The sequence below is a fragment of the Phyllobates terribilis genome, unplaced genomic scaffold (assembly GCF_046119375.1).
Source record: "Phyllobates terribilis strain yellow unplaced genomic scaffold, ASM4611937v1 Scaffold_4__5_contigs__length_816908805, whole genome shotgun sequence".
In the NCBI taxonomy this organism is placed as follows: domain Eukaryota; kingdom Metazoa; phylum Chordata; class Amphibia; order Anura; family Dendrobatidae; genus Phyllobates; species Phyllobates terribilis.
In genome coordinates, this window is record NW_027362764.1 from 342,341,025 (window position 1) to 342,363,343 (window position 22,319).

The following is a 22,319-nucleotide window of genomic DNA, read 5'->3' on the forward strand; positions in this document are numbered from 1 at the left end:
TCCAAAAATCAATGCAAATTTCCATTGGCTCTATAGGAAACTTATTGGTAAGTAAATGAAAAAGAGCTCTCTGAGGACTAGAAATCATGTACTCCTGTTTAAAAGACAGGGGGATTAACCCACTAAGCCATTGGAACATCACAAGTGCAAAGTGATGTCAAGAAGGCAGCGAACATTGAATCACTATTAGATAAGTTCAAAAAGAAATCCATTGGTTTCACTATGTTATTCTTAATGTCAATCTTTTCAGCGCATCATGACGTATTGTTCTTGATGAACACGTAATACAGATTCTATATCTCACAATTGCACTATCTCAATCCCAAAAGCAATGCAAATTTACATTGGCTCCATAGGAAGCTTATCAGTAAGTAAATGAAAAAGACTCTCCAAGGATTAGAACTCATGAAATCCTTTTTACAAGACAGGTGCATTAACCCAGTAAGCCACAGCAACATCACAGGTGCAAATTTATGTCAAGAAGGGCAGTGACCAATGAATCACTATTAGGTAAGTTCAAAAAGAAATCCATTGGTTTTACTATGCTATTCTTAATGCCAATCTAAACAGCTTGTAATGACATATTGTTCTTTATGAACACTTAGTACAGATTCTATCTCACAATTGCACTATCTCAATCCCAAAATCAATGGAAATTTCCATTGGCTCTATAGGAAACTTATTGGTAAGTAAATGAAAAAGAGCTCTCTGAGGACTAGAACTCATGAACTCCTGTTTAATAGACAGGGGCATTAACCCACTAAGCCATTGGAACAACACAAGTGCAAAGTGATGTCAAGAAGGGCAGTGAACATTGAATCACTATTGGTAAGTTCAAAAACAAATCCATTGGTTTCACTATGTTATTCTTAATGCCAATCTTTGCAGCGCATCATGACGTATTGTTCTTGATGAACACGTAATACAGATTCTATATCTCACAATTGCACTATCTCAATCCCAAAATCAATGGAAATTTCCATTGGCTCTATAGGAAACTTATTGGTAAGTAAAGGAAAAAGAGCTCTCTGAGGACTAGAACTCATGAACTCCTGTTTAATAGACAGGGGCATTAACCCACTAAACCATTGGAACATCACAAATGCAAAGTGATGTCAAGAAGGGCTGTGAACATTGAATCACTATTGGTAAGTTCAAAAAGAAATCCATTGGTTTCACTATGTTATTCTTAATGCAAATCTTTGCACCGCATCATGACGTATTGTTCTTGATGAACACGTAATACAGATTCTATATCTCACAATTGCACTATCTCAAGCCCAAAATCAATGCAAATTTCCATTGGCTCTATATAAAGCTTATTAGTAAGTAAATGAAAAAACTCTCTGAGAATTAGAACTCATGAACTCCTGTTTATAAGACAGGCGCAATAACCAAGTAAGCCACTGGAACATCACAAGTGCAAAAGGTTGTCAAGAAGGGCAATGACCAATGAATCACTATTAGGTAAGTTCAAAAAGAAATCCATTGGTTTCACTATGTTATTCTTAATGCCAATCTTTGCAGCGCATCATGACGTATTGTTCTTGATGAACACGTAATACAGATTCTATATCTCAAAATCAATGCAAATTTCCATTGCTCCATAGGAAGCTTATTAGTAAGTAAATGAAAAAGACTCTCCAAGGATTAGAACTCATGAGATCCTTTTTACAAGACAGGAGCATTAACCCAGTAAGCCACATCAACATCACAGGTGCAAATTTATGTCAAGAAGGGCAGTGACCAATGAATCACTATTAGGTAAGTTCAAATAGAAATCCATTGGTTTTACTATGTTATTCTTAATGCCAATCTAAACAGCTTGTAATGACATATTGTTCTTTATGAACACTTAGTACAGATTCTATCTCACAATTGCAATATCTCAATCCAAAAATCAATGCAAATTTCCATTGGCTCTATAGGAAACTTATTGGTAAGTAAATGAAAAAGAGCTCTCTGAGGACTAGAATTCATGTACTCCTGTTTAAAAGACAGGGGGATTAACCCACTAAGCCATTGGAACATCACAAGTGCAAAGTGATGTCAAGAAGGCAGCGAACATTGAATCACTATTAGATAAGTTCAAAAAGAAATCCATTGGTTTCACTATGTTATTCTTAATGTCAATCTTTGCAGCGCATCATGACGTATTGTTCTTGATGAACACGTAATACAGATTCTATATCTCACAATTGCACTATCTCAATCCCAAAAGCAATGCAAATTTACATTGGCTCCATAGGAAGCTTATCAGTAAGTAAATGAAAAAGACTCTCCAAGGATTAGAACTCATGAAATCCTTTTTACAAGACAGGTGCATTAACCCAGTAAGCCACAGCAACATCACAGGTGCAAATTTATGTCAAGAAGGGCAGTGACCAATGAATCACTATTAGGTAAGTTCAAAAAGAAATCCATTGGTTTTACTATGCTATTCTTAATGCCAATCTAAACAGCTTGTAATGACATATTGTTCTTTATGAACACTTAGTACAGATTCTATCTCACAATTGCACTATCTCAATCCCAAAATCAATGGAAATTTCCATTGGCTCTATAGGAAACTTATTGGTAAGTAAATGAAAAAGAGCTCTCTGAGGACTAGAACTCATGAACTCCTGTTTAATAGACAGGGGCATTAACCCACTAAGCCATTGGAACAACACAAGTGCAAAGTGATGTCAAGAAGGGCAGTGAACATTGAATCACTATTGGTAAGTTCAAAAAGAAATCCATTGGTTTCACTATGTTATTCTTAATGCCAATCTTTGCAACGCATCATGACGTATTGTTCTTGATGAACACGTAATACAGATTCTATATCTCACAATTGCACTATCTCAATCCCAAAATCAATGGAAATTTCCATTGGCTCTATAGGAAACTTATTGGTAAGTAAAGGAAAAAGAGCTCTCTGAGGACTAGAACTCATGAACTCCTGTTTAATAGACAGGGGCATTAACCCACTAAACCATTGGAACATCACAAATGCAAAGTGATGTCAAGAAGGGCTGTGAACATTGAATCACTATTGGTAAGTTCAAAAAGAAATCCATTGGTTTCACTATGTTATTCTTAATGCAAATCTTTGCACCGCATCATGACGTATTGTTCTTGATGAACACGTAATACAGATTCTATATCTCACAATTGCACTATCTCAAGCCCAAAATCAATGCAAATTTCCATTGGCTCTATATAAAGCTTATTAGTAAGTAAATGAAAAAACTCTCTGAGAATTAGAACTCATGAACTCCTGTTTATAAGACAGGCGCAATAACCAAGTAAGCCACTGGAACATCACAAGTGCAAAAGGTTGTCAAGAAGGGCAATGACCAATGAATCACTATTAGGTAAGTTCAAAAAGAAATCCATTGGTTTCACTATGTTATTCTTAATGCCAATCTTTGCAGCGCATCATGACGTATTGTTCTTGATGAACACGTAATACAGATTCTATATCTCAAAATCAATGCAAATTTCCATTGCTCCATAGGAAGCTTATTAGTAAGTAAATGAAAAAGACTCTCCAAGTATTAGAACTCATGAGATCATTTTTACAAGACAGGAGCATTAACCCAGTAAGCCACATCAACATCACAGGTGCAAATTTATGTCAAGAAGGGCAGTGACCAATGAATCACTATTAGGTAAGTTCAAATAGAAATCCATTGGTTTTACTATGTTATTCTTAATGCCAATCTAAACAGCTTGTAATGACATATTGTTCTTTATGAACACTTAGTACAGATTCTATCTCACAATTGCAATATCTCAATCCAAAAATCAATGCAAATTTCCATTGGCTCTATAGGAAACTTATTGGTAAGTAAATGAAAAAGAGCTCTCTGAGGACTAGAATTCATGTACTCCTGTTTAAAAGACAGGGGGATTAACCCACTAAGCCATTGGAACATCACAAGTGCAAAGTGATGTCAAGAAGGCAGCGAACATTGAATCACTATTAGATAAGTTCAAAAAGAAATCCATTGGTTTCACTATGTTATTCTTAATGTCAATCTTTGCAGCGCATCATGACGTATTGTTCTTGATGAACACGTAATACAGATTCTATATCTCACAATTGCACTATCTCAATCCCAAAAGCAATGCAAATTTACATTGGCTCCATAGGAAGCTTATCAGTAAGTAAATGAAAAAGACTCTCCAAGGATTAGAACTCATGAAATCCTTTTTACAAGACAGGTGCATTAACCCAGTAAGCCACAGCAACATCACAGGTGCAAATTTATGTCAAGAAGGGCAGTGACCAATGAATCACTATTAGGTAAGTTCAAAAAGAAATCCATTGGTTTTACTATGCTATTCTTAATGCCAATCTAAACAGCTTGTAATGACATATTGTTCTTTATGAACACTTAGTACAGATTCTATCTCACAATTGCACTATCTCAATCCCAAAATCAATGGAAATTTCCATTGGCTCTATAGGAAACTTATTGGTAAGTAAATGAAAAAGAGCTCTCTGAGGACTAGAACTCATGAACTCTTGTTTAATAGACAGGGGCATTAACCCACTAAGCCATTGGAACAACACAAGTGCAAAGTGATGTCAAGAAGGGCAGTGAACATTGAATCACTATTGGTAAGTTCAAAAAGAAATCCATTGGTTTCACTATGTTATTCTTAATGCCAATCTTTGCAGCGCATCATGACGTATTGTTCTTGATGAACACGTAATACAGATTCTATATCTCACAATTGCACTATCTCAAGCCCAAAATCAATGCAAATTTCCATTGGCTCTATATAAAGCTTATTAGTAAGTAAATGAAAAAACTCTCTGAGAATTAGAACTCATGAACTCCTGTTTATAAGACAGGCGCAATAACCAAGTAAGCCACTGGAACATCACAAGTGCAAAAGGTTGTCAAGAAGGGCAATGACCAATGAATCACTATTAGGTAAGTTCAAAAAGAAATCCATTGGTTTCACTATGTTATTCTTAATGCCAATCTTTGCAGCGCATCATGACGTATTGTTCTTGATGAACACGTAATACAGATTCTATATCTCAAAATCAATGCAAATTTCCATTGCTCCATAGGAAGCTTATTAGTAAGTAAATGAAAAAGACTCTCCAAGGATTAGAACTCATGAGATCCTTTTTACAAGACAGGAGCATTAACCCAGTAAGCCACATCAACATCACAGGTGCAAATTTATGTCAAGAAGGGCAGTGACCAATGAATCACTATTAGGTAAGTTCAAATAGAAATCCATTGGTTTTACTATGTTATTCTTAATGCCAATCTAAACAGCTTGTAATGACATATTGTTCTTTATGAACACTTAGTACAGATTCTATCTCACAATTGCAATATCTCAATCCAAAAATCAATGCAAATTTCCATTGGCTCTATAGGAAACTTATTGGTAAGTAAATGAAAAAGAGCTCTCTGAGGACTAGAATTCATGTACTCCTGTTTAAAAGACAGGGGGATTAACCCACTAAGCCATTGGAACATCACAAGTGCAAAGTGATGTCAAGAAGGCAGCGAACATTGAATCACTATTAGATAAGTTCAAAAAGAAATCCATTGGTTTCACTATGTTATTCTTAATGTCAATCTTTGCAGCGCATCATGACGTATTGTTCTTGATGAACACGTAATACAGATTCTATATCTCACAATTGCACTATCTCAATCCCAAAAGCAATGCAAATTTACATTGGCTCCATAGGAAGCTTATCAGTAAGTAAATGAAAAAGACTCTCCAAGGATTAGAACTCATGAAATCCTTTTTACAAGACAGGTGCATTAACCCAGTAAGCCACAGCAACATCACAGGTGCAAATTTATGTCAAGAAGGGCAGTGACCAATGAATCACTATTAGGTAAGTTCAAAAAGAAATCCATTGGTTTCACTATGTTATTCTTAATGCCAATCTTTGCAGCGCATCATGACGTATTGTTCTTGATGAACACGTAATACTGATTCTATATCTCACAATTGCACTATCTCAATCCCAAAATCAATGGAAATTTCCATTGGCTCTATAGGAAACTTATTGGTAAGTAAATGAAAAAGAGCTCTCTGAGGACTAGAACTCATGAACTCCTGTTTAATAGACAGGGGCATTAACCCACTAAACCATTGGAACATCACAAATGCAAAGTGATGTCAAGAAGGGCTGTGAACATTGAATCACTATTGGTAAGTTCAAAAAGAAATCCATTGGTTTCACTATGTTATTCTTAATGCAAATCTTTGCACCGCATCATGACGTATTGTTCTTGATGAACACGTAATACAGATTCTATATCTCACAATTGCACTATCTCAAGCCCAAAATCAATGCAAATTTCCATTGGCTCTATAGGAAGCTTATTAGTAAGTAAATGAAAAAACTCTCTGAGAATTAGAACTCATGAACTCCTGTTTATAAGACAGGCGCAATAACCAAGTAAGCCACTGGAACATCACAAGTGTAAAAGGTTGTCAAGAAGGGCAATGACCAATGAATCACTATTAGGTAATTCAAAAAGAAATCCATTGGTTTCACTATGTTATTCTTAATGCCAATCTTTGCAGCGCATCATGACGTATTGTTCTTGATGAACACGTAATACAGATTCTATATCTCAAAATCAATGCAAATTTCCATTGCTCCATAGGAAGCTTATTAGTAAGTAAATGAAAAAGACTCTCCAAGGATTAGAACTCATGAGATCCTTTTTACAAGACAGGAGCATTAACCCAGTAAGCCACAGCAACATCACAGGTGCAAATTTATGTCAAGAAGGGCAGTGACCAATGAATCACTATTAGGTAAGTTCAAATAGAAATCCATTGGTTTTACTATGTTATTCTTAATGCCAATCTAAACAGCTTGTAATGACATATTGTTCTTTATGAACACTTAGTACAGATTCTATCTCACAATTGCAATATCTCAATCCAAAAATCAATGCAAATTTCCATTGGCTCTATAGGAAACTTATTGGTAAGTAAATGAAAAAGAGCTCTCTGAGGACTAGAATTCATGTACTCCTGTTTAAAAGACAGGGGGATTAACCCACTAAGCCATTGGAACATCACAAGTGCAAAGTGATGTCAAGAAGGCAGCGAACATTGAATCACTATTAGATAAGTTCAAAAAGAAATCCATTGGTTTCACTATGTTATTCTTAATGTCAATCTTTGCAGCGCATCATGACGTATTGTTCTTGATGAACACGTAATACTGATTCTATATCTCACAATTGCACTATCTCAATCCCAAAATCAATGGAAATTTCCATTGGCTCTATAGGAAACTTATTGGTAAGTAAATGAAAAAGAGCTCTCTGAGGACTAGAACTCATGAACTCCTGTTTAATAGACAGGGGCATTAACCCACTAAACCATTGGAACATCACAAATGCAAAGTGATGTCAAGAAGGGCTGTGAACATTGAATCACTATTGGTAAGTTCAAAAAGAAATCCATTGGTTTCACTATGTTATTCTTAATGCAAATCTTTGCACCGCATCATGACGTATTGTTCTTGATGAACACGTAATACAGATTCTATATCTCACAATTGCACTATCTCAAGCCCAAAATCAATGCAAATTTCCATTGGCTCTATAGGAAGCTTATTAGTAAGTAAATGAAAAAACTCTCTGAGAATTAGAACTCATGAACTCCTGTTTATAAGACAGGCGCAATAACCAAGTAAGCCACTGGAACATCACAAGTGCAAAAGGTTGTCAAGAAGGGCAATGACCAATGAATCACTATTAGGTAAGTTCAAAAAGAAATCCATTGGTTTCACTATGTTATTCTTAATGCCAATCTTTGCAGCGCATCATGATGTATTGTTCTTGATGAACACGTAATACAGATTCTATATCTCAAAATCAATGCAAATTTCCATTGCTCCATAGGAAGCTTATTAGTAAGTAAATGAAAAAGACTCTCCAAGGATTAGAACTCATGAGATCCTTTTTACAAGACAGGAGCATTAACCCAGTAAGGCACAACAACATCACAGGTGCAAATGTATGTCAAGAAGGGCAGTGACCAATGAATCACTATTAGGTAAGTTCAAATAGAAATCCATTGGTTTTACTATGTTATTCTTAATGCCAATCTAAACAGCTTGTAATGACATATTGTTCTTTATGAACACTTAGTACAGATTCTATCTCACAATTGCACTATCTCAATCCAAAAATCAATGCAAATTTCCATTGGCTCTATAGGAAACTTATTGGTAAGTAAATGAAAAAGAGCTCTCTGAGGACTAGAACTCATGAACTCCTGTTTAATAGACAAGGGCATTAACCCACTAAGCCATTGGAACAACACAAGTGCAAAGTGATGTCAAGAAGGGCAGTGAACATTGAATCACTATTGGTAAATTCAAAAAGAAATCCATTGGTTTCACTATGTTATTCTTAATGCCAATCTTTGCAGCGCATCATGACGTATTGTTCTTGATGAACACGTAATACAGATTCTATATCTCACAATTGCACTATCTCAATCCCAAAATCAATGGAAATTTCCATTGGCTCTATAGGAAACTTATTGGTAAGTAAATGAAAAAGAGCTCTCTGAGGACTAGAACTCATGAACTCCTGTTTAATAGACAGGGGCATTAACCCATTAAACCATTGGAACATCACAAATGCAAAGTGATGTCAAGAAGGACTGTGAACATTGAATCACTATTGGTAAGTTCAAAAAGAAATCCATTGGTTTCACTATGTTATTCTTAATGCAAATCTTTGCACCGCATCATGACGTATTGTTCTTGATGAACACGTAATACAGATTCTATATCTCACAATTGCACTATCTCAAGCCCAAAATCAATGCAAATTTCCATTGGCTCTATAGGAAGCTTATTAGTAAGTAAATGAAAAAACTCTCTGAGAATTAGAACTCATGAACTCCTGGTTATAAGACAGGCGCAATAACCAAGTAAGCCACTGGAACATCACAAGTGCAAAAGGTTGTCAAGAAGGGCAATGACCAATGAATCACTATTAGGTAAGTTCAAAAAGAAATCCATTGGTTTCACTATGTTATTCTTAATGCCAATCTTTGCAGCGCATCATGACGTATTGTTCTTGATGAACACGTAATACAGATTCTATATCTCAAAATCAATGCAAATTTCCATTGCTCCATAGGAAGCTTATTAGTAAGTAAATGAAAAAGACTCTCCAAGGATTAGAACTCATGAGATCCTTTTTACAAGACAGGAGCATTAACCCAGTAAGCCACAGCAACATCACAGGTGCAAATTTATGTCAAGAAGGGCAGTGACCAATGAATCACTATTAGGTAAGTTCAAATAGAAATCCATTGGTTTTACTATGTTATTCTTAATGCCAATCTAAACAGCTTGTAATGACATATTGTTCTTTATGAACACTTAGTACAGATTCTATCTCACAATTGCAATATCTCAATCCAAAAATCAATGCAAATTTCCATTGGCTCTATAGGAAACTTATTGGTAAGTAAATGAAAAAGAGCTCTCTGAGGACTAGAATTCATGAACTCCTGTTTAAAAGACAGGGGGATTAACCCACTAAGCCATTGGAACATCACAAGTGCAAAGTGATGTCAAGAAGGCAGCGAACATTGAATCACTATTAGATAAGTTCAAAAAGAAATCCATTGGTTTCACTATGTTATTCTTAATGCCAATCTTTGCAGCGCATCATGACGTATTGTTCTTGATGAACACGTAATACAGATTCTATATCTCACAATTGCACTATCTCAATCCCAAAAGCAATGCAAATTTACATTGGCTCCATAGGAAGCTTATCAGTAAGTAAATGAAAAAGACTCTCCAAGGATTAGAACTCATGAAATCCTTTTTACAAGACAGGTGCATTAACCCAGTAAGCCACAGCAACATCACAGGTGCAAATTTATGTCAAGAAGGGCAGTGACCAATGAATCACTATTAGGTAAGTTCAAAAACAAATCCATTGGTTTTACTATGCTATTCTTAATGCCAATCTAAACAGCTTGTAATGACATATTGTTCTTTATGAACACATAGTACAGATTCTATCTCACAATTGCACTATCTCAATCCCAAAATCAATGTAAATTTCCATTGGCTCTATAGGAAACTTATTGGTAAGTAAATGAAAAAGAGCTCTCTGAGGACTAGAACTCATGAACTCCTGTTTAATAGACAGGGGCATTAACCCACTAAACCATTGGAACATCACAAATGCAAAGTGATGTCAAGAAGGGCAGTGAACATTGAATCACTATTGGTAAGTTCAAAAAGAAATCCATTGGTTTCACTATGTTATTCTTAATGCAAATCTTTGCACCGCATCATGACGTATTGTTCTTGATGAACACGTAATACAGATTCTATATCTCACAATTGCACTATCTCAAGCCCAAAATCAATGCAAATTTCCATTGGCTCTATAGGAAGCTTATTAGTAAGTAAATGAAAAAACTCTCTGAGAATTAGAACTCATGAACTCCTGTTTATAAGACAGGCGCAATAACCAAGTAAGCCACTGGAACATCACAAGTGCAAAAGGTTGTCAAGAAGGGCAATGACCAATGAATCACTATTAGGTAAGTTCAAAAAGAAATCCATTGGTTTCACTATGTTATACTTAATGCCAATCTTTGCAGCGCATCATGACGTATTGTTCTTGATGAACACGTAATACAGATTCTATATCTCAAAATCAATGCAAATTTCCATTGCTCCATAGGAAGCTTATTAGTAAGTAAATGAAAAAGACTCTCCAAGGATTAGAACTCAGGAGATCCTTTTTACAAGACAGGAGCATTAACCCAGTAAGCCACAGCAACATCACAGATGCAAATTTATGTCAAGAAGGGCAGTGACCAATGAATCACTATTAGGTAAGTTCAAATAGAAATCCATTGGTTTTACTATGTTATTCTTAATGCCAATCTAAACAGCTTGTAATGACATATTGTTCTTTATGAACACTTAGTACAGATTCTATCTCACAATTGCAATATCTCAATCCAAAAATCAATTCAAATTTCCATTGGCTCTATAGGAAACTTATTGGTAAGTAAATGAAAAAGAGCTCTCTGAGGACTAGAACTCATGAACTCCTGTTTAATAGACAGGGGCATTAACCGACTAAACCATTGGAACATCACAAGTGCAAAGTGATGTCAAGAAGGGCAGTGAACATTGAATCACTATTGGTAAGTTCAAAAAGAAATCCATTGGTTTCACTATGTTATTCTTAATGCAAATCTTTGCACCGCATCATGACGTATTGTTCTTGATGAACACGTAATACAGATTCTATATCTCACAATTGCACTATCTCAAGCCCAAAATCAATGCAAATTTCCATTGGCTCTATAGGAAGCTTATTAGTAAGTAAATGAAAAAACTCTCTGAGAATTAGAACTCATGAACTCCTGTTTATAAGACAGGCGCAATAACCAAGTAAGCCACTGGAACATCACAAGTGCAAAAGGTTGTCAAGAAGGGCAATGACCAATGAATCACTATTAGGTAAGTTCAAAAAAAAATCCATTGGTTTCACTATGTTATTCTTAATGCCAATCTTTGCAGCGCATCATGACGTATTGTTCTTGATGAACACGTAATACAGATTCTATATCTCACAATTGCACTATCTCAATCCCAAAATCAATGGAAATTTCCATTGGCTCTATAGGAAACTTATTGGTAAGTAAATGAAAAAGAGCTCTCTGAGGATTAGAACTCATGAACTCCTGTTTAATAGACAGGGGCATTAACCCACTAAACCATTGGAACATCACAAATGCAAAGTGATGTCAAGAAGGGCTGTGAACATTGAATCACTATTGGTAAGTTCAAAAAGAAATCCATTGGTTTCACTATGTTATTCTTAATGCAAATCTTTGCACCGCATCATGACGTATTGTTCTTGATGAACACGTAATACAGATTCTATATCTCACAATTGCACTATCTCAAGCCCAAAATCAATGCAAATTTCCATTGGCTCTTTAGGAAGCTTATTAGTAAGTAAATGAGAAAACTCTGAGAACTAGAACTAATGAACTCCTGTTTATAAGACAGGCGCAATAACCAAGTAAGCCACTGGAACATCACAAATGCAAAAGGTTGTCAAGAAGGGCAATGACCAATGAATCACTATTAGGTAAGTTCAAAAAGAAATCCATTGGTTTCACTATGTTATTCTTAATGCCAATCTTTGCAGCGCATCATGACGTATTGTTCTTGATGAACACGTAATACAGATTCTATATCTCAAAATCAATGCAAATTTCCATTGCTCCATAGGAAGCTTATTAGTAAGTAAATGAAAAAGACACTCCAAGGATTAGAACTCATGAGATCCTTTTTATAAGACAGGAGCATTAACCCAGTAAGCCACAGAAACATCACAGATGCTAATTTATGTCAAGAAGGGCAGTGACCAATGAATCACTATTAGGTAAGTTCAAATAGAAATCCATTGGTTTTACTATGTTATTCTTAATGCCAATCTAAACAGCTTGTAATGACATATTGTTCTTTATGAACACTTAGTACAGATTCTATCTCACAATTGCAATATCTCAATCCAAAAATCAATGCAAATTTCCATTGGCTCTATAGGAAACTTATTGGTAAGTAAATGAAAAAGAGCTCTCTGAGGACTAGAATTCATGAACTCCTGTTTAAAAGACAGGGGGATTAACCCACTAAGCCATTGGAACATCACAAGTGCAAAGTGATGTCAAGAAGGCAGCGAACATTGAATCACTATTAGATAAGTTCAAAAAGAAATTCATTGGTTTCACTATGTTATTCTTAATGCCAATCTTTGCAGCGCATCATGACGTATTGTTCTTGATGAACACGTAATACAGATTCTATATCTCACAATTGCACTATCTCAATCCCAAAAGCAATGCAAATTTACATTGGCTCCATAGGAAGCTTATCAGTAAGTAAATGAAAAAGACTCTCCAAGGACTAGAACTCATGAAATCCTTTTTACAAGACAGGTGCATTAACCCAGTAAGCCACAGCAACATCACAGGTGCAAATTTATGTCAAGAAGGGCAGTGACCAATGAATCACTATTAGGTAAGTTCAAAAAGAAATCCATTGGTTTTACTATGCTATTCTTAATGCCAATCTAAACAGCTTGTAATGACATATTGTTCTTTATGAACACATAGTACAGATTCTATCTCACAATTGCACTATCTCAATCCCAAAATCAATGTAAATTTCCATTGGCTCTATAGGAAACTTATTGGTAAGTAAATGAAAAAGAGCTCTCTGAGGACTAGAACTCATGAACTCCTGTTTAATAGACAGGGGCATTAACCCACTAAACCATTGGAACATCACAAATGCAAAGTGATGTCAAGAAGGGCAGTGAACATTGAATCACTATTGGTAAGTTCAAAAAGAAATCCATTGGTTTCACTATGTTATTCTTAATGCAAATCTTTGCACCGCATCATGACGTATTGTTCTTGATGAACACGTAATACAGATTCTATATCTCACAATTGCACTATCTCAAGCCCAAAATCAATGCAAATTTCCATTGGCTCTATAGGAAGCTTATTAGTAAGTAAATGAAAAAACTCTCTGAGAATTAGAACTCATGAACTCCTGTTTATAAGACAGGCGCAATAACCAAGTAAGCCACTGGAACATCACAAGTGCAAAAGGTTGTCAAGAAGGGCAATGACCAATGAATCACTATTAGGTAAGTTCAAAAAGAAATCCATTGGTTTCACTATGTTATACTTAATGCCAATCTTTGCAGCGCATCATGACGTATTGTTCTTGATGAACACGTAATACAGATTCTATATCTCAAAATCAATGCAAATTTCCATTGCTCCATAGGAAGCTTATTAGTAAGTAAATGAAAAAGACTCTCCAAGGATTAGAACTCAGGAGATCCTTTTTACAAGACAGGAGCATTAACCCAGTAAGCCACAGCAACATCACAGATGCAAATTTATGTCAAGAAGGGCAGTGACCAATGAATCACTATTAGGTAAGTTCAAATAGAAATCCATTGGTTTTACTATGTTATTCTTAATGCCAATCTAAACAGCTTGTAATGACATATTGTTCTTTATGAACACTTAGTACAGATTCTATCTCACAATTGCAATATCTCAATCCAAAAATCAATGCAAATTTCCATTGGCTCTATAGGAAACTTATTGGTAAGTAAATGAAAAAGAGCTCTCTGAGGACTAGAACTCATGAACTCCTGTTTAATAGACAGGGGCATTAACCGACTAAACCATTGGAACATCACAAGTGCAAAGTGATGTCAAGAAGGGCAGTGAACATTGAATCACTATTGGTAAGTTCAAAAAGAAATCCATTGGTTTCACTATGTTATTCTTAATGCAAATCTTTGCACCGCATCATGACGTATTGTTCTTGATGAACACGTAATACAGATTCTATATCTCACAATTGCACTATCTCAAGCCCAAAATCAATGCAAATTTCCATTGGCTCTATAGGAAGCTTATTAGTAAGTAAATGAAAAAACTCTCTGAGAATTAGAACTCATGAACTCCTGTTTATAAGACAGGCGCAATAACCAAGTAAGCCACTGGAACATCACAAGTGCAAAAGGTTGTCAAGAAGGGCAATGACCAATGAATCACTATTAGGTAAGTTCAAAAAGAAATCCATTGGTTTCACTATGTTATTCTTAATGCCAATCTTTGCAGCGCATCATGACGTATTGTTCTTGATGAACACGTAATACAGATTCTATATCTCAAAATCAATGCAAATTTCCATTGCTCCATAGGAATCTTATTAGTAAGTAAATGAAAAAGACACTCCAAGGATTAGAACTCATGAGATCCTTTTTATAAGACAGGAGCATTAACCCAGTAAGCCACAGAAACATCACAGATGCTAATTTATGTCAAGAAGGGCAGTGACCAATGAATCACTATTAGGTAAGTTCAAATAGAAATCCATTGGTTTTACTATGTTATTCTTAATGCCAATCTAAACAGCTTGTAATGACATATTGTTCTTTATGAACACTTAGTACAGATTCTATCTCACAATTGCAATATCTCAATCCAAAAATCAATGCAAATTTCCATTGGCTCTATAGGAAACTTATTGGTAAGTAAATGAAAAAGAGCTCTCTGAGGACTAGAATTCATGAACTCCTGTTTAAAAGACAGGGGGATTAACCCACTAAGCCATTGGAACATCACAAGTGCAAAGTGATGTCAAGAAGGCAGCGAACATTGAATCACTATTAGATAAGTTCAAAAAGAAATCCATTGGTTTCACTATGTTATTCTTAATGCCAATCTTTGCAGCGCATCATGACGTATTGTTCTTGATGAACACGTAATACAGATTCTATATCTCACAATTGCACTATCTCAATCCCAAAAGCAATGCAAATTTACATTGGCTCCATAGGAAGCTTATCAGTAAGTAAATGAAAAAGACTCTCCAAGGACTAGAACTCATGAAATCCTTTTTACAAGACAGGTGCATTAACCCAGTAAGCCACAGCAACATCACAGGTGCAAATTTATGTCAAGAAGGGCAGTGACCAATGAATCACTATTAGGTAAGTTCAAAAAGAAATCCATTGGTTTTACTATGCTATTCTTAATGCCAATCTAAACAGCTTGTAATGACATATTGTTCTTTATGAACACTTAGTACAGATTCTATCTCACAATTGCACTATCTCAATCCCAAAATCAATGGAAATTTCCATTGGCTCTATAGGAAACTTATAGGTAAGTAAATGAAAAAGAGCTCTCTGAGGACTAGAACTCATGAACTCCTGTTTAATAGACAGGGGCATTAACCCACTAAGCCATTGGAACAACACAAGGGCAAAGTGATGTCAAGAAGGGCAGTGAACATTGAATCACTATTGGTAAGTTCAAAAAGAAATCCATTGGTTTCACTATGTTATTCTTAATGCCAATCTTTGCAGCGCATCATGACGTATTGTTCTTGATGAACACGTAATACAGATTCTATATCTCACAATTGCACTATCTCAATCCCAAAATCAATGGAAATTTCCATTGGCTCTATAGGAAACTTATTGGTAAGTAAATGAAAAAGAGTTCTCTGAGGATTAGAACTCATGAACTCCTGTTTAATAGACAGGGGCATTAACCCACTAAACCATAGGAACATCACAAATGCAAAGTGATGTCAAGAAGGGCTGTGAACATTGAATCACTATTGGTAAGTTCAAAAAGAAATCCATTGGTTTCACTATGTTATTCTTAATGCAAATCTTTGCACCGCATCATGACTTATTGTTCTTGATGAACACGTAATACAGATTCTATATCTCACAATTGCACTATCTCAAGCCCAAAATCAATGCAAATTTCCATTGGCTCTATAGGAAGCTTATTAGTAAGTAAATGAAAAAACTCTGAGAACTAGAACTCATGAACTCTTGTTTATAAGACAGGCGCAATAACCAAGTAAGCCACTGGAACATCACAAATGCAAAAGGTTGTCAAGAAGGGCAATGACCAATGAATCACTATTAGGTAAGTTCAAAAAGAAATCCATTGGTTTCACTATGTTATTCTTAATGCCAATCTTTGCACCGCATCATGACTTATTGTTCTTGATGAGCACGTAATACAGATTCTATATCTCACAATTGCACTATCTCAAGCCCAAAATCAATGCAAATTTCCATTGGCTCTATAGGAAGCTTATTAGTAAGTAAATGAAAAAACTCTCTGAGAATTAGAACTCATGAACTCCTGTTTATAAGACAGGCGCAATAACCAAGTAAGCCACTGGAACATCACAAGTGCAAAAGGTTGTCAAGAAGGGCAATGACCAATGAATCACTATTAGGTAAGTTCAAAAAGAAATCCATTGGTTTCACTATGTTATTCTTAATGCCAATCTTTGCAGCGCATCATGACGTATTGTTCTTGATGAACACGTAATACAGATTCTATATCTCAAAATCAATGCAAATTTCCATTGCTCCATAGGAAGCTTATTAGTAAGTAAATGAAAAAGACTCTCCAAGGATTAGAACTCATGAGATCCTTTTTACAAGACAGGAGCATTAACCCAGTAAGCCACAGCAACATCACAGATGCAAATTTATGTCAAGAAGGGCAGTGACCAATGAATCACTATTAGGTAAGTTCAAATAGAAATCCATTGGTTTTACTATGTTATTCTTAATGCCAATCTAAACAGCTTGTAATGACATATTGTTCTTTATGAACACTTAGTACAGATTCTATCTCACAATTGCAATATCTCAATCCAAAAATCAATGCAAATTTCCATTGGCTCTATAGGAAACTTATTGGTAAGTAAATGAAAAAGAGCTCTCTGAGGACTAGAATTCATGAACTCCTGTTTAAAAGACAGGGGGATTAACCCACTAAGCCATTGGAACATCACAAGTGCAAAGTGATGTCAAGAAGGCAGCGAACATTGAATCACTATTAGATAAGTTCAAAAAGAAATCCATTGGTTTCACTATGTTATTCTTAATGTCAATCTTTGCAGCGCATCATGACGTATTGTTCTTGATGAACACGTAATACAGATTCTATATCTCACAATTGCACTATCTCAATCCCAAAAGCAATGCAAATTTACATTGGCTCCATAGGAAGCTTATCAGTAAGTAAATGAAAAAAAAACTCTCCAAGGATTAGAACTCATGAAATCCTTTTTACAAGACAGGTGCATTAACCCAGTAAGCCACAGCAACATCACAGGTGCAAATTTATGTCAAGAAGGGCAGTGACTAATGAATCACTATTAGGTAAGTTCAAAAAGAAATCCATTGGTTTTACTATGCTATTCTTAATGCCAATCTAAACAGCTTGTAATGACATATTGTTCTTTATGAACACTTAGTACAGATTCTATCTCACAATTGCAATATCTCAATCCAAAAATCAATGCAAATTTCCATTGGCTCTATAGGAAACTTATTGGTAAGTAAATGAAAAAGAGCTCTCTGAGGACTAGAATTCATGAACTCCTGTTTAAAAGACAGGGGGATTAACCCACTAAGCCATTGGAACATCACAAGTGCAAAGTGATGTCAAGAAGGCAGCGAACATTGAATCACTATTAGATAAGTTCAAAAAAAAATCCATTGGTTTCACTATGTTATTCTTAATGCCAATCTTTGCAGCGCATCATGACGTATTGTTCTTGATGAACACGTAATACAGATTCTATATCTCACAATTGCACTATCTCAATCCCAAAAGCAATGCAAATTTACATTGGCTCCATAGGAAGCTTATCAGTAAGTAAATGAAAAAGACTCTCCAAGGACTAGAACTCATGAAATCCTTTTTACAAGACAGGTGCATTAACCCAGTAAGCCACAGCAACATCACAGGTGCAAATTTATGTCAAGAAGGGCAGTGACCAATGAATCACTATTAGGTAAGTTCAAAAAGAAATCCATTGGTTTTACTATGCTATTCTTAATGCCAATCTAAACAGCTTGTAATGACATATTGTTCTTTATGAACACTTAGTACAGATTCTATCTCACAATTGCACTATCTCAATCCCAAAATCAATGGAAATTTCCATTGGCTCTATAGGAAACTTATTGGTAAGTAAATGAAAAAGAGCTCTCTGAGGACTAGAACTCATGAACTCCTGTTTAATAGACAGGGGCATTAACCCACTAAGCCATTGGAACAACACAAATGCAAAGTGATGTCAAGAAGGGCAGTGAACATTGAATCACTATTGGTAAGTTCAAAAAGAAATCCATTGGTTTCACTATGTTATTCTTAATGCCAATCTTTGCAGCGCATCATGACGTATTGTTCTTGATGAACACGTAATGCAGATTCTATATCCCAAAATCAATGCAAATTTCCATTGGCTCTATAGGAAACTTATTGGCAAGTAAATGAAAAACAGCTCTTTGAGGACTAGAATTCATGAACTCCTGTTTAAAAGACAGGAGCATTAACCCACTAAGCCATTGGAACATCACAAGTGCAAAGTGATGTCAAGAAGGGCAGTGAACATTGAATCACTATTAGGTAAGTTCAAAAAGAAATCCATTGGTTTCACTATGTTATTCTTAATGCCAATCTTTGCAGCGCATCATGACGTATTGTTCTTGATGAACATGTAATACAGATTCTATATCTCACAATTGCTCTATCTCAAGCCCAAAATCAATGCAAATTTCCATTGCCTCTATAGGAAGCTTATTAGTAAGTAAATGAAAAAACTCTCTGAGAATTAGAACTCATGAACTCCTGTTTATAAGACAGGCGCAATAACCAAGTAAGCCACTGGAACATCACAAGTGCAAAAGGTTGTCAAGAAGGGCAATGACCAATGAATCACTATTAGGTAAGTTCAAAGTCCATTGGTTTCACTATGTTATTCTTAATACCAATCTTTGCAGCGCATCATGACGTATTTTTCTTGATGAACACGTAATACAGATTCTATATCTCACAATTGCACTATCTCAATCCCAAAATCAATGCAAATTTACATTGGCTCCATAGGAAGCTTATTAGTAAGTAAATGAAAAAGAGCTCTCTGAGTACTAGAACTCATGAACTCCTGTTTAAAATACAGGGGCATTAACCCACTAACCCATTGGAACATCACAAGTGCAAAGTGATGTCAAGAAGGGCAGTGAACATTGAATCACTATTAGGTAAGTTCAAAAAGAAATCCATTGGTTTCACTATGTTATTCTTAATGCCAATCTTTGCAGCGCATCATGACGTATTGTTCTTGATGAACACTTAATACAGATTCTATATCTCACAATTGCACTATCTCAAGAACAAAATCAATGCAAATTTCCATTGGCTCTATAGGAAACTTATTAGTAAGTAAATGAAAAAACTCTCTGAAAATTAGAACTCACGAACTCCTGTTTATAGGACAGGCGCAATAACCAAGTAAGCCACTGGAACATCACAAGTGCAAAAGGTTGTCAAGAAGGGCAATGACCAATGAATCACTATTAGGTAAGTTCAAAAAGAAATCCATTGGTTTAACTATGTTATTCTTAATGCCAATCTTTGCAGCGCATCATGATGTATTTTTCTTGATGAACACGTAATACAGATTCTATATCTCAAAACCAACGCAAATTTCCATTGCTCCATAGGAAGCTAATTAGTAAGGAAATGAATAAGACTCTCTAAGGATTAGAACTCATGAAATCCTTTTTACAAGACAGGTGCATTAAAACAGTAAGCCACAGCAACATCAAAGGTGCAAAGTGATGTCAAGAAGGGCAGTGACCAATGAATCACTATTAGGTAAGTTCAAATAGAAATCCATTGGTTTTACTATGTTATTCTTAATACCAATCTAAACAGCTTGTAATGACATATTGTTCTTTATGAACACTTACTACAAATTCTATCTCACAATTGCACTATCTCAATCCCAAAATCAATGCAAATTTCTATTGGCTCTATAGGAAACTTATTGGTAAGTAAATGAAAAAGAGCTCTGTGAGGACTAGAACTCATGAACTCCTGTTTAAAAGACAGGGGCATTAACCCACTAAGCCATTGGAACATCACAAGTGCAAAGTGATGTCAAGAAGGGCAGTGAAAATTGAATCACTATTAGGTAAATTCAAAAAGAAATCCATTGGTTTCACTATGTTATTCTTAATGCCAATCTTTGCAGCGCATCATGACGTATTGTTGTTGATGAACACGTAATACAGATTCTATATCTCACAATTGCACTATCTCAATCCCAAAATCAATGCACATTTACATTGGCTCCATAGGAAGCTTATTAGTAAGTTAATGAAAAAGACTCTCCAAGGATTAGAACTCATGAAATCCTTTTTACAAGACAGGTGCATAACCCAGTAAGCCACAGCAACATCACTGGTACAATTTTATGTCAAGAAGGGCTGTGACCAATGAATCACTATTAGGTAAGTTCAAAAAGAAATCCATTGGTTTTACTATGTTATTCTTAATGCCAATCTAAACAGCTTGTAATGACATATTGTTCTTTATGAACACTTAGTACAGATTCAATCTCACAATTGCACTATCTCAATCCCAAAATCAATGCAAATTTCCATTGGCTCCATAGGAAGCATATTAGTAAGTAAATGAAAAAAAATTCTTAAAGGATTAGAACTCATGAAATCCTTTTTACAAGACAGGTGCATTAACCCAGTAAGCCACTGGAACATCACAGGTGCAAAGTTATGTCAAGAAGGGCAGTGATCAATGAATCACTATTAGGTAAGTTCAAAAACAAATCCATTGGTTTCACTATGTTATTCTTAATGCCAATCTTTGCAGCGCATCATGACATATTGTTCTTGATGAACACGTAATACAGATTCTATATCTCAAAATCAATTCAAATTTCCATTGCTCCATAGGAAGCTTATTATTAAGTAAATGAAAAAGACTCTCCATGGATTAGAACTCATGAACTCCTGTTTACAAGACAGGTGCATAAAGCCAGTAAGCCACTGGAACATCACAGGTGCAAATTTATGTCAAGAAGGGCAGTGAACAATGAATCACTATTTGGTAAGTTCAAAAAGAAATCCATTGGTTTCACTATGTTATTCTTAATGCCAATCTTTGCAGCGCATCATGACGTATTGTTCTTGATGAACACGTAATACAGATTCTATATCTCACAATTGCACTATCTCAAGCCCAAAATCAATGCAAATTTCCATTGGCTCCATAGGAAGCTTATTAGTAAGTAAATGAAAAAGGCTCTCCAAGGATTAGAACTCAAGAACTCCTGTTTACAAGACAGGTGCATAAACCCAGTAAGCCACTGGAACAACACAGGTAAAAAGTTATGTCAAGAAGGGCAGTGAACAATGAATCACTATTAGGTATGTTCAAAAAGAAATCCATTGGTTTCACTTGGTATTATTAATGCCAATCTTTGCAGCGCATCATGACATATTTTTCTTGATGAACACGTAATACAGATTCTATATCTCAAAATCAATGCAAATTTCCATTGCTCCATAGGAAGCTTATAAGTAAGTAAATGAAAAAGACTCTCTATGGATTAGAACTCATGAACTCCTGTTTACAAGACAGGTGCATAAACCCAGTAAGCCACTGGAACATCACAGGTGCAAATTTATGTCAAGAAGGGCAGTGACCAATGAATCACTATTAGGTTAGTTCAAAAAGAAATCCATTGGTTTTACTATGTTATTCTTAATGCCAATCTAAACAGCTTGTAATGACATATTGTTCTTTATGAACACTTAGTACAGATTCTATCTCACAATTGCACTATCTCAGTCCCAAAA